Genomic DNA, 15,594 nt, shown 5'->3' on the forward strand with positions numbered 1-15,594 from the left:
TGTATAGTGGCCAAGCATAACAGGGATATATTGCATACTGATCAAGTTACATTAGGCTAAACTGAATATTTATCAATCCTGAAAGTCTACTGTATAATGGGCATAATGGGTCATCCACTATTTCTTCATCATTGCCATTTATATTCTATACTGAGTCTATTGGAGAGATTGAATAAGCAGCACGTTTCCATCAGAATATTGCACGCTGATGTAATGCTGGTCATCCTGCAGGAAAACATCGCTCGGCTTTGCTCACACCTATAGAGGTGCAGAAATAACTAGCCTTGGCCTAGCTATTAATGTCATTGCAATATATAAACATCTTAACAGTATTTTCATTTTAATTGTGTTTTTTTATATTAAACCAATTTCTTGCTTGTTTTCTACCCAAGTAGCAGTCTAGAAAAATAAAAATTGGACAGAAGCAGCAGGTCAATGAAATGAGAAAGAGCTGCTAGGAACTGATTGTTTGAATGAGTGGATGCAGTAAAAGAGAACTTTGGCGAATAAGGCGATGACAAAGGGACAGATGTGTAATAAATGGCAGGTATATAATGGGAAGCAGAGGTGATGGAGAATATAAACATATCACACATCAGTAGAGATTATTTTGTGCACTTCTCCTTTAAGGAATGTAGAACACGAGTGAGGTCATGCTGTGATGTCATAATGGGAGCTCTTTGCTGTTGCTACCACTCTTAACTGCCCAGGACACTGACATAGCATTATCATTGCTGTCATTAACATACTCAACATCTCTTGCACCCAGCCCACTGAGGGAAAGATATCCTCTTGAGGTAAGTATCTCATCAAAGACAAGGGCGTTTCACTTGGATGTGCCTGCAGACTTGGAGCTAGACTACCCTAAAATATGACCTTGAGCTTATTTATTTCTGTAAATGGAGGTTCTAGCAGCACAGCACATCTATCGAAATGTAGTAGCCATTCGGGTAAACTCGGTGCTTCTCAAAAGGGGATGACCATCCTCTTCAGAAAATTGCGCAGCTTTGTGAGGAATGTAAATTGGGTAATCTCAGTAGATGTGGACAGGAGCTATATTAATGACGTCAGCCAATGTTATTTATTAATGTGGTGAAATGTATACTGCATTTTAGTGTCAAATGTTCATATTTTAAATAAGTTTGGAAATATAACTCTGCATAGCCTCCTAGTGCCCAGAGGGACGGGCAATCCTTCAAACCATGGGTCCCCAGAGGTTTCCTCCACAGGGGTTTTTTCCTCTCCTGAGTGCTGAAGGATGATTCTTTGTGAGTCATGAGGCTTCCACCATCTTGATCCTCTTATAGGACAAGCTTGTAAGAGCCTCCGGCTAATCTTGGGCACTAATTTATTTTACAATGCAGAGTAAAAATAAAGTGTTGTTTTCCTTGTGCTAAAAATTCATAATAAATATATTTTAAAATTGATTTTGCTTGATGTGGTCTGTTTTTTTTCATAATGAAGGCTCTTAGAAGGTTAAGAGGCTGTGAGGTCTAGCAAAGTAAATGAGGTGATAAACTCTTCTTACAGTAAATACTGTATATCTGCTACTATAGAATCAGGGATATGGTCTTACTCCATACTTGTTGTTACCCATTTGTCTTGTTTACAACAATGGTAAAATGAGTTGTATGGAAAATATTAAGAGGATCCAGTGATGTTTTGCTATTTCTTTACAAAGAAACAAAATCTGACCAAAACAAAGAAGAAACTAAAATAAAAATGAAAAATGTTATGTTAATTTCATGACACTCACAAAGCACTAAAGGCCTTGTATTCTGAATGACATAAAATATTTCTATGAAGCTCATATGGATTACTGGCACCTCAGGAGCGATATGGTAACTTTGGGCTGTGGTAAGGGTCCCAATGACAAATACTTTGTTTGCACACAATCCGGGTCAAGACTATACAGCGATTCCTAACATGTATTTCTTTTCTCATATAAATATTAAGTAATGAATATATTCAAATAATCTTAATACATAACATGGTGCAATTTATATGTTGGTACTACTAAGACTGCTTATCAAATTCATCATTTACTTAATTTCCAATCTTCTACTTTCTTTCATCCAAAATCTGTTTCACGCCTCCCAGTATTATCCTGTAAATAGAATTGAGATTTGATCATCTTCGCACTACATAATAGTTTAAGGTTATGACCTAATGGCGATGTGCAGGATATGGCGGTGGTACATGATGTCATTGGGGAAGTGGTCAAGTTCAGAAAGGACACAAAAAATGAAAGAGATCAGGTGAAATAGAAATAATATAAAATGTTTTCTAACATATATACTCTTCTGTGCTGGAGAATTTGAAGCAAACGACATATGGAAGGTTACAGTCCCATTAAATAGCAACTATTTAGGATGGTTTTCAAGGAATTTCTTAAAGAGGTTGGATACCCTGTCCAACTGCATTATTTAATGCAATCATCCTGCAGACTTGGAAGCAGTGGGGTGCACCCGCAGAACAGGTAGCCATTATGAATGGATTAAAATGACATATTTGGCTCACATGCACTTACAAGATGCTTAATTGAGTCTGCCAATTCCCAGGCAATTGCTCAATGTTATGATTCTGTGCTGTTGACACGATAAGAAGAAAACCCAAAGCAAGGGGTCCTCCTGTCACCTAGTACAAGCCTATTCTGCAGGGGGATGTGTGCCTCTTCCCAAGGAAAAAAAACATCCAGAGGCATCACTAGGGTCTCTGGAGCCCAGAGCAAGTTTAAGAATGGCTTGATCCCCCCCACACCCCTACCCATATACAGACATAGAAAAATATTTATGCGTGCCTCAGGTGCGCAGCAAAAAATGGGTGTGATCACATATCGAAGGGGTGTGGCCACTAAAAATGGGGCGTGCCAACATGGCATGCCACCCATTTCTTGTCACTCTGGGAACATTACTTTCCATTCCATATATACCTTAGCTAAATGGTGGTTTCTCACAATGTGGAACCTCTGAAGAAATATATCCTCCATGGGAAGACGGCGTCTTCAGTCGGCATACATTATTCATGTAGGTCACATCGTCCGGAAGATGCCTGTTTGTGTGGGAATATTAACAAGGTCATCATATTAAAACAGCAGTTCAACCAGACTCGTTCCCCCTGTTTAACTTCCTGCCCCCTGCATCTCTTAGCCACACCATCTCCCCATGCATCATCTCTCAGCACACCATAACCTCCCCAGACACACACACACACTGACACAGACACACACTGACAAAAGCCAACACAGACACCCACACCTCTTCCACACAAATGCAGCCAGCCAAATAAATAAAACGGCTTGCGTATGCAGGCGCATTTAGCATTACAAGTGCCTGCATACCCATGGCTGCAAAATCATGTTGAAGCTTGAAGAAATCATCCAGGACCTGCTGGGACCTGTAGTGCCACAGAAAAAAACACATATAAACTAGATATGTGCGCCGACCATTTTTGCTGGATTTGGATTTAGCTCTGATTCGTCGTCCGGCCTTTGATTTGGATTTGCCAAAGCACCGTGACTGGTTTTGGATTTGGATTTAGATTTGGATTTTGTTTCAAAAATTGACAAAAAAAGCTAAAATCACATAATTTCAGCTTTTTTTGTTCCTAGAGTATTATTAACCCCAATAACATTAATTTCCAGTCATTTACAGTCAATTTAGACCACCTCACAGCTCACAATATTATTTTCACTATTATTGGCCAAAGGCTGCAGTGAGCTGGCTGGTTACTTAGCGACACAGTGGTGGCACAGACACTGCAGTTTAAAGCACATCTATGAAACATTGGCACTCACTACTGAGTCACAGTACTTGTGTGTTATGGACACACAGAGGGCTAAGGCCCAAGGAGTCATGGTGCATGTATACACAGTGGGCTATGGCTCAATGAGTCACAGTATTTGTACAGACTGTAGGGTACAGCCCAAGGAGTCATGGTGCTTGTATACACAGAGGGCTAAGGCCAAAGGAGTCACAGCACTTGTATACAGTTACACCGAGGGCTACAGCCCAAGGAGTCACGGTGCTTGTATATACAGAGGACTACGGCCCAAGAAGTCACGATACTTGTATACACTGTGGGCTACGGCCCAAGACGTCACAGTACTTGTATACACAGTGGGGTACAGCCCACGGAGTCACAGTGCTTGTATACAGATACAGAGAGGGCTACGGCCCAAGGAGTCATGGTGCTTGTATACACAGAGGGCTAAGGCCCAAGGAGTCATGGTGCTTGTATACTCAGAGGGCTACACCTTAAGGAGTCATGTTGCTTGTATACTCAGAGGGCTAAGGCCCAAGGAGTCACAGTACTTGAATACACAGTGGGATACAGCCCAAGGAGTCAAGGTGCATGTATACACAGTGGGGTACAGCACAACAAAAAGTTTGTTTTGTTTTACTTTTTAAACTTTTAACTTTCTTCAAAGTCTTTTTTAATTTTTAAACTTTATTTTTCTTGCACACAAAGCCACTTGTGAGTCTGGACACAGCCCCATTAATCAGCAGAGTATAGAGCAGCATACATCAGCGAGCACTGTGCCCCCTATACACAGTCACTTTACCAGCAAAGCCTTTGTAAGTCTCTGGACACAGCACTTAATCAGCAGAGTATAGCGCAGCATACATCAGTGTGCAGTGTGCCCCCTTACACAGTCACTTTGCCAGCACAGCCACTTGTGAGTCTCTGGACACAGCACTTCATCAGCAGAGTATAGCACAGCATATATCAGCGTGCAGTGTGCCCCCTTACACAGTCACTTTGCCAGCACAGCCAACTCTAAATGACCCCCAGAGTGTATGTATACTTAGCACAGTGGGCCTAATCTCTATAGTGGCCAAGCATAACAGGGATATATTGCATACTGATCAAGTTACATTAGGCTAAACTGAATATTTATCAATCCTGAAAGTCTACTGTATAACGGGCATAATGGGTCATCCACTATATCTTCATCATTGCCAATTATATTCTATACTGAGAACAGAGACTATTGGGGAGATTGAATAAGCAGCACGTTTCCATCAGAATATTGCACGCTGATGTAATGCTGGTCATCCTGCAGGAAAACATTGCTCGGCTTTGCTCACACCTATAGAGGTGTAGAAATAACTAGCCTTGGCCTAGCTATTAATGTAATTTCAATATATAAACATCCTAACAGTATCTTCATTTTAATTGTGTTTTTTTATTTTATACCAATTTCTTGCTTGTTTTCTACCCAAGTAGCAGTCTAGAAAAATAAAAATTGGACAGAAGCAGCAGGTCAATGAAATGAGAAAGAGCTGCTAGGAACTGATTGATTGAATGAGTGGATGCAGTAAAAGAGAACTTTGGCGAATAAGGCGATGACAAAGGGACAGATGTGTAATAAATGGCAGGTATATCATGGGAAGCAGAGGTGATGGAGAATATAAACATATCACACATCAGTAGAGATTATTTTGTGCACTTCTCCTTTAAGGAATGTAGACCACAAGTGAGGTCATGCTGTGATGTCATAATGGGAGCTCTTTGCTGTTGCTACCACTCTTAACTGCCCAGGACACTGACATAGCATTATCATTGCTGTCATTAACATACTCCACATCTCTTGCACCCAGCCCACTGAGGGAAAGATATCCTCTTGAGGTAAGTATCTCATCATAGACAAGGGCGTTTCACTTGGATGTGCCTGCAGACTTGGAGCTTGACTACCCTAAAATATGACCTTGAGCCTGTTTATTTCTAGAATTGGAGGTTCTAGCAGCACAGCACATCTATCGAAATGTAGTAGCCATTCGGGTAAACTCGGTGCTTCTCAAAAGGGGATGACCATCCTCTTCAGAAAATTGCGCAGCTTTGTGAGGAATGTAAATTGGGTAATCTCACTAGATGTGGACAGGAGCTATATTAATGACGTCAGCCAATGTTATTTATTAATGTGGTGAAATGTATACTGCATTTTAGTGTCAAATGTTCATATTTTAAATAAGTTTAGAAATATAACTCTGCATAGCCTCCTAGTGCCCAGAGGGACGGGCAATCCTTCAAGCCATGGGTCCCCAGAGGTTTCCTCCACAGGGGGTTTTTCCTCTCCTGAGTGCTGAAGGATGATTCTTTGTGAGTCATGAGGCTTAAACCATCTTGATCCTCTTATAGGACAAGCTTGTAAGAGCCTCCGGCTAATCTTGGGCACTAATTTATTTTATAATGCAGAGTAAAAATAAAGTGTTGTTTTCCTTGTGCTAAAAATTCATAATAAATATATTTTAAAATTGATTTTGCTTGATGTGGTCTTTGTTTTTTTTCATAATGGAGGCTCTTAGAAGGTTAAGAGGCTGTGAGGTCTAGCAAAGTAAATGAGGTGATAAACTCTTCTTACAGTAAATACTGTATATCTGCTACTATAGAATCAGGGATATGGTCTTACTCCATACTTGTTGTTACCCACTTGTCTTGTTTACAACAATGGTAAAATGAGTTGAATGGAAAATATTAAGAGGATCCAGTGATGTTTTGCAATTTCTTTACAAAGAAACAAAATCTGACCTAAACAAAGAAGAAACTAAAATAAAAACGAAAAATGTTATGTTAATTTCATGACACTCACAAAGCACTAAAGGCCTTGTATTCTGAATGACACAAAATATTTCTATGAAGCTCATATGGATTACTGGCACCTCAGGAGCGATATGGTAACTTTGGGCTGTGGTAAGGGTCCCAATGACAAATACTTTGTTTGCACACAATCCGGGTCAAGACTATACAGCGATTTCTAACATGTATTTCTTTTCTCATATAAATATTAAGTAATGAATATATTCAAATAATCTTAATACATAACATGGTGCAATTTATATGTTGGTACTACTAAGACTGCTTATCAAATTCATCATTTACTTAATTTCCAATCTTCTACTTTCTTTCATCCAAAATCTGTTTCACGCCTCCCAGTACTATCCTGTAAATAGAATTGAGATTTGATCATCTTCGCACTACATAATAGTTTAAGGTTATGACCTAATGGCGATGTGCAGGATATGGCGGTGGTACATGATGTCATTGGGGAAGTGGTCAAGTTCAGAAAGGACACAAAAAATGAAAGAGATCAGGTGAAATAGAAATAATATAAAATGTTTTCTAACATATATACTCTTCTGTGCTGGAGAATTTGAAGCAAACGACATATGGAAGGTTACAGTCCCATTAAATAGCAACTATTTAGGATGGTTTTCAAGGAATTTCTTAAAGAGGTTGGATACCCTGTCCAACTGCATTATTTAATGCAATCATCCTGCAGACTTGGAAGCAGTGGGGTGCACCCGCAAAACAGGTAGCCATTATGAATGGATTAAAATGACATATTTGGCTCACATGCACTTACAAGATGCTTAATTGAGTCTGCCAATTCCCAGGCAATTGCTCAATGTTATGATTCTGTGCTGTTGACACGATAAGAAGAAAACCCAAAGCAAGGGGTCCTCCTGTCACCTAGTACAAGCCTATTCTGCAGGGGGATGTGTGCCTCTTCCCTAGGAAAAAAAACATCCAGAGGCCTCACTAGGGTCTCTGGAGCCCAGAGCAAGTTTAAGAATGGCTTGATCCCCCCCCACACCCCTACCCATATACAGACATAGAAAAATATTTATGCGTGCCTCAGGCGCGCAGCAAAAAATGGGTGTGATCACATATCGAAGGGGTGTGGCCACTAAAAATGGGGCGTGCCAACATGGCATGCCACCCATTTCTTGTCACTCTGGGAACATTACTTTCCATTCCATATATACCTTAGCTAAATGGTGGTTTCTCACAATGTGGAACCTCTGAAGAAATATATCCTCCATGGGAAGACGGCGTCTTCAGTCGGCATACATTATTCATGTAGGTCACATCGTCCGGAAGATGCCTGTTTGTGTGGGAATATTAACAAGGTCATCATATTAAAACAGCAGTTCAACCAGACTCGTTCCCCCTGTTTAACTTCCTGCCCCCTGCATCTCTTAGCCACACCATCTCCCCCTGCATCATCTCTCAGCACACCATAACCTCCCCAGACACACACACACACTGACACAGACACACACTGACAAAAGCCAACACAGACACCCACACCTCTTCCACACAAATGCAGCCAGCCAAATAAATAAAACGGCTTGCGTATGCAGGCGCATTTAGCATTACAAGTGCCTGCATACCCATGGCTGCAAAATCATGTTGAAGCTTGAAGAAATCATCCAGGACCTGCTGGGACCTGTAGTGCCACAGAAAAAAACACATATAAACTAGATATGTGCGCCGACCATTTTTGCTGGATTTGGATTTAGCTCTGATTCGTCGTCCGGCCTTCGATTTGGATTTGCCAAAGCACCGTGACTGGTTTTGGATTTGGATTTAGATTTGGATTTTGTTTCAAAAATTGACAAAAAAAGCTAAAATCACATAATTTCAGCTTTTTTTGTTCCTAGAGTATTATTAACCCCAATAACATTAATTTCCAGTCATTTACAGTCAATTTAGACCACCTCACAGCTCACAATATTATTTTCACTATTATTGGCCAAAGGCTGCAGTGAGCTGGCTGGTTACTTAGCGACACAGTGGTGGCACAGACACTGCAGTTTAAAGCACATCTATGAAACATTGGCACTCACTACTGAGTCACAGTACTTGTGTGTTATGGACACACAGAGGGCTAAGGCCCAAGGAGTCATGGTGCATGTATACACAGTGGGCTATGGCCCAAGGAGTCACAGTATTTGTACAGACTGTAGGGTACAGCCCAAGGAGTCATGGTGCTTGTATACACAGAGGGCTAAGGCCAAAGGAGTCACAGCACTTGTATACAGTTACACTGAGGGCTACAGCCCAAGGAGTCACGGTGTTGTATATACAGAGGACTACGGCCCAAGAAGTCACGATACTTTTATACACTGTGGGCTACGGCCCAAGACGTCACAGTACTTGTATACACAGCAGGATACAGCCCACGGAGTCACAGTGCTTGTATACAGATACAGAGAGGGCTACGGCCCAAGGAGTCATGGTGCTTGTATACACAGAGGGCTAAGGCCCAAGGAGTCATGGTGCTTGTATACTCAGAGGGCTACACCTTAAGGAGTCATGTTGCTTGTATACTCAGAGGGCTAAGGCCCAAGGAGTCACAGTACTTGAATACACAGTGGGATACAGCCCAAGGAGTCAAGGTGCATGTATACACAGTGGGGTACAGCACAAAAAAAAGTTTGTTTTGTTTTACTTTTTAAACTTTTAACTTTCTTCAAAGTCTTTTCTCATGTTTAAACTTTCTTTTTGCACACAAAGCCACTTGTGAGTCTGGACACAGCCCCTTTAATCAGCAGAGTATAGACCAGCATATATCAGCGAGCAGTGTGCCCCCTATACACAGTCACTTTACCAGCAAAGCCGTTGTAAGTCTCTGGACACAGCACTTAATCAACAGAGTATAGCGCAGCATACATCAGTGTGCAGTGTGCCCCCTTACACAGTCACTTTGCCAGCACAGCCACTTGTGAGTCTCTGGACACAGCACTTAATCAGCAGAGTACAACGCAGCATATATCAGCGTGCAGTGTGCCCCCTTACACAGTCACTTTGTCAGCACAGCCAACTCTAAATGACCCCCAGAGTGTATGTATATTTAGCACAGTGGGCCTAATCTGTATAGTGGCCAAGCATAACAGGGATATATTGCATACTGATCAAGTTACATTAGGCTAAACTGAATATTTATCAATCCTGAAAGTCTACTGTATAATGGGCATAATGGGTCATCCACTATTTCTTCATCATTGCCATTTATATTCTATACTGAGACTATTGGAGAGATTGAATAAGCAGCACGTTTCCATCAGAATATTGCACGCTGATGTAATGCTGGTCATCCTGCAGGAAAACATCGCTCGGCTTTGCTCACACCTATAGAGGTGCAGAAATAACTAGCCTTGGCCTAGCTATTAATGTCATTTCAATATATAAACATCCTAACAGTATTTTCATTTTAATTGTGTTTTTTTATATTAAACCAATTTCTTGCTTGTTTTCTACCCAAGTAGCAGTCTAGAAAAATAATAATTGGACAGAAGCAGCAGGTCAATGAAATGAGAAAGAGCTGCTAGGAACTGATTGATTGAATGAGTGGATGCAGTAAAAGAGAACTTTGGCGAATAAGGCGATGACAAAGGGACAGATGTGTAATAAATGGCAGGTATATCATGGGAAGCAGAGGTGATGGAGAATATAAACATATCACACATCAGTAGAGATTATTTTGTGCACTTCTCCTTTAAGGAATGTAGAACACGAGTGAGGTCATGCTGTGATGTCATAATGGGAGCTCTTTGCTGTTGCTACAACTCTTAACTGCCCAGGACACTGACATAGCATTATCATTGCTGTCATTAACATACTCCAAATACATCTTTTGCACCCAGCCCACTGAGGGAAAGATATCCTCTTGAGGTAAGTATCTCATCAAAGACAAGGGCGTTTCACTTGGATGTGCCTGCAGACTTGGAGCTAGACTACCCTAAAATATGACCTTGAGCTTGTATATTTCTGTAAATGGAGGTTCTAGCAGCACAGCACATCTATCGAAATGTAGTAGCCATTCGGGTAAACTCGGTGCTTCTCAAAAGGAGATGACCATCCTCTTCAGAAAATTGCGCAGCTTTGTGAGGAATGTAAATTGGGTAATCTCAGTAGATGTGGACAGGAGCTATATTAATGACGTCAGCCAATGTTATTTATTAATGTGGTGAAATGTATACTGCATTTTAGTGTCAAATGTTCATATTTTAAATAAGTTTGGAAATATAACTCTGCATAGCCTCCTAGTGCCCAGAGGGACGGGCAATCCTTCAAGCCATGGGTCCCCAGAGGTTTCCTCCACAGGGGGTTTTTCCTCTCCTGAGTGCTGAAGGATGATTCTTTGTGAGTCATGAGGCTTCCACCATCTTGATCCTCTTATAGGACAAGCTTGTAAGAGCCTCCGGCTAATCTTGGGCACTAATTTATTTTAAAAATGGGTGTTATCACATATCGAAGGGGTGTGGCCACTAAAAATGGGGCGTGCCAACATGGCATGCCACCCATTTCTTGTCACTCTGGGAACATTACTTTCCATTCCATATATACCTTAGCTAAATGGTGGTTTCTCACAATGTGGAACCTCTGAAGAAATATATCCTCCATGGGAAGACGGCGTCTTCAGTCGGTATACATTATTCATGTAGGTCACATCGTCCGGAAGATGCCTGTTTGTGTGGGAATATTAACAAGGTCATCATATTAAAACAGCAGTTCAACCAGACTCGTTCCCCCTGTTTAACTTCCTGCCCCCTGCATCTCTTAGCCACACCATCTCCCCCTGCATCATCTCTCAGCACACCATAACCTCCCCAGACACACACACACACTGACACAGACACACACTGACAAAAGCCAACACAGACACCCACACCTCTTCCACACAAATGCAGCCAGCCAAATAAATAAAACGGCTTGCGTATGCAGGCGCATTTAGCATTACAAGTGCCTGCATACCCATGGCTGCAAAATCATGTTGAAGCTTGAAGAAATCATCCAGGACCTGCTGGGACCTGTAGTGCCACAGAAAAAAACACATATAAACTAGATATGTGCGCCGACCATTTTTGCTGGATTTGGATTTAGCTCTGATTCGTCGTCCGGCCTTCGATTTGGATTTGCCAAAGCACCGTGACTGGTTTTGGATTTGGATTTAGATTTGGATTTTGTTTCAAAAATTGACAAAAAAAGCTAAAATCACATAATTTCAGCTTTTTTTGTTCCTAGAGTATTATTAACCCCAATAACATTAATTTCCAGTCATTTACAGTCAATTTAGACCACCTCACAGCTCACAATATTATTTTCACTATTATTGGCCAAAGGCTGCAGTGAGCTGGCTGGTTACTTAGCGACACAGTGGTGGCACAGACACTGCAGTTTAAAGCACATCTATGAAACATTGGCACTCACTACTGAGTCACAGTACTTGTGTGTTATGGACACACAGAGGGCTAAGGCACAAGGAGTCATGGTGCATGTATACACAGTGGGCTATGGCCCAATGAGTCACAGTATTTGTACAGACTGTAGGGTACAGCCCAAGGAGTCATGGTGCTTGTATACACAGAGGGCTAAGGCCAAAGGAGTCACAGCACTTGTATACAGTTACACCGAGGGCTACAGCCCAAGGAGTCACGGTGCTTGTATATACAGAGGACTACGGCCCAAGAAGTCACGATACTTGTATACACTGTGGGCTACGGCCCAAGACGTCACAGTACTTGTATACACAGTGGGGTACAGCCCACGGAGTCACAGTGCTTGTATACAGATACAGAGAGGGCTACGGCCCAAGGAGTCATGGTGCTTGTATACACAGAGGGCTAAGGCCCAAGGAGTCATGGTGCTTGTATACTCAGAGGGCTACACCTTAAGGAGTCATGTTGCTTGTATACTCAGAGGGCTAAGGCCCAAGGAGTCACAGTACTATATCTTCATCATTGCCAATTATATTCTATACTGAGAACAGAGACTATTGGAGAGATTGAGTAAGCAGCACGTTTCCATCAGAATATTGCACGCTGATGTAATGCTGGTCATCCTGCAGGAAAACATTGCTCGGCTTTGCTCACACCTATAGAGGTGTAGAAATAACTAGCCTTGGCCTAGCTATTAATGTAATTTCAAGATATAAACATCCTAACAGTATCTTCATTTTAATTGTGTTTTTTTATTTTATACCAATTTCTTGCTTGTTTTCTACCCAAGTAGCAGTCTAGAAAAATAAAAATTGGACAGAAGCAGCAGGTCAATGAAATGAGAAAGAGCTGCTAGGAACTGATTGATTGAATGAGTGGATGCAGTAAAAGAGAACTTTGGCGAATAAGGCGATGACAAAGGGACAGATGTGTAATAAATGGCAGGTATATCAAGGGAAGCAGAGGTGATGGAGAATATAAACATATCACACATCAGTAGAGATTATTTTGTGCACTTCTCCTTTAAGGCATGTAGACCACAAGTGAGGTCATGCTGTGATGTCATAATGGGAGCTCTTTGCTGTTGCTACCACTCTTAACTGCCCAGGACACTGACATAGCATTATCATTGCTGTCATTAACATACTCCACATCTCTTGCACCCAGCCCACTGAGGGAAAGATATCCTCTTGAGGTAAGTATCTCATCATAGACAAGGGCGTTTCACTTGGATGTGCCTGCAGACTTTGAGCTTGACTACCCTAAAATATGACCTTGAGCCTGTTTATTTCTAGAATTGGAGGTTCTAGCAGCACAGCACATCTATCGAAATGTAGTAGCCATTCGGGTAAACTCGGTGCTTCTCAAAAGGGGATGACCATCCTCTTCAGAAAATTGCGCAGCTTTGTGAGGAAAGTAAATTGGGTAATCTCACTAGATGTGGACAGGAGCTATATTAATGACGTCAGCCAATGTTATTTATTAATGTGGTGAAATGTATACTGCATTTTAGTGTCAAATGTTCATATTTTAAATAAGTTTAGAAATATAACTCTGCATAGCCTCCTAGTGCCCAGAGGGACGGGCAATCCTTCAAGCCATGGGTCCCCAGAGGTTTCCTCCACAGGGGGTTTTTCCTCTCCTGAGTGCTGAAGGATGATTCTTTGTGAGTCATGAGACTTAAACCATCTTGATCCTCTTATAGGACAAGCTTGTAAGAGCCTCCGGCTAATCTTGGGCACTAATTTATTTTACAATGCAGAGTAAAAATAAAGTGTTGTTTTCCTTGTGCTAAAAATTCATAATAAATATATTTTAAAATTGATTTTGCTTGATGTGGTCTTTCTTTTTTTTCATAATGGAGGCTCTTAGAAGGTTTAGAGGCTGTGAGGTCTAGCAAAGTAAATGAGGTGATAAACTCTTCTTACAGTAAATACTGTATATCTGCTACTATAGAATCAGGGATATGGTCTTACTCCATACTTGTTGTTACCTATTTGTCTTGTTTACAACAATGGTAAAATGAGTTGTATGGAAAATATTAAGAGGATCCAGTGATGTTTTGCAATTTCTTTACAAAGAAACAAAATCTGACCAAAACAAAGAAGAAACTAAAATAAAAATGAAAAATGTTATGTTAATTTCATGACACTCACAAAGCACTAAAGGCCTTGTATTCTGAATGACATAAAATATTTCTATGAAGCTCATATGGATTACTGGCACCTCAGGAGCGATATGGTAACTTTGGGCTGTGGTAAGGGTCCCAATGACAAATACTTTGATTGCACACAATCCGGGTCAAGACTATACAGCGATTCCTAACATGTATTTCTTTTCTCATATAAATATTAAGTAATGAATATATTCAAATAATCTTAATACATAACATGGTGCAATTTATATGTTTTTACTACTAAGACTGCTTATCAAATTCATCATTTACTTAATTTCCAATCTTCTACTTTCTTTCACCCAAAATCTGTTTCACGCCTCCCAGAACTATCCTGTAAATAGAATTGAGATTTGATCATCTTCGCACTACATAATAGTTTAAGGTTATGACCTAATGGCGATGTGCAGGATATGGCGGTGGTACATGATGTCATTGGGGAAGTGGTCAAGTTCAGAAAGGACACAAAAAATGAAAGAGATCAGGTGAAATAGAAATAATATAAAATGTTTTCTAACATATATACTCTTCTGTGCTGGAGAATTTTGCCCCCCCCCCACACCCCTACCCATATGCAGAAATAGAAAAATATTTATGCGCGCCACTGGCGTGCAGCAAAAAATGGGTGTGGTCACATATCGAAGGGGTGTGGCCACTAAAAATGGGGCGTGCCAACATGGCATGCCACCCATTTCTTGTCACTCTGGGAACATTACTTTCCTTTCCATATATACCTTAGCTAAATGGTTTCTCACAATGTGGAACCTCTGAAGAAATATATCCTCCATGGGAAGACGGCGTCTTCAGTCGGCATACATTATTCATGTAGGTCACATCGTCCGGAAGATGCCTGTTTGTGTGGGAATATTAACAAGGTCATCATATTAAAACAGCAGTTCAACCAGACTCGTTCCCCCTGTTTAACTTCCTGCCCCCTGCATCTCTTAGCCACACCATCTCCCCCTGCATCATCTCTCAGGACACCATAACCTCCCCAGACACACACACACTGACACAGACACACACTGACAAAAGCCAACACAGACACCCACACCTCTTCCACACAAATGCAGCCAGCCAAATAAATAAAACGGCTTGCGTATGCAGGCGCATTTAGCATTACAAGTGCCTGCATACCCATGGCTGCAAAATCATGTTGAAGCTTGAAGAAATCATCCAGAACCTGCTGGGACCTGTAGTGCCACAGAAAAAAACACATATAAACTAGATATGTGCGCCGACCATTTTTGCTGGATTTGGATTTAGCTCTGATTCGTCGTCCGGCCTTCGATTTGGATTTGCCAAAGCACCATGACTGGTTTTGGATTTGGATTTAGATTTGGATTTTGTTACAAAAATTGACAAAAAAAGCTAAAATCACATAATTTCGGCTTTTTTTGTTCCTAGAGTATT

Source organism: Taudactylus pleione, unplaced genomic scaffold, assembly GCF_031769625.1.
Source record: "Taudactylus pleione unplaced genomic scaffold, aTauple2 ptg000010l, whole genome shotgun sequence".
In the NCBI taxonomy this organism is placed as follows: Eukaryota; Metazoa; Chordata; class Amphibia; order Anura; family Myobatrachidae; genus Taudactylus; species Taudactylus pleione.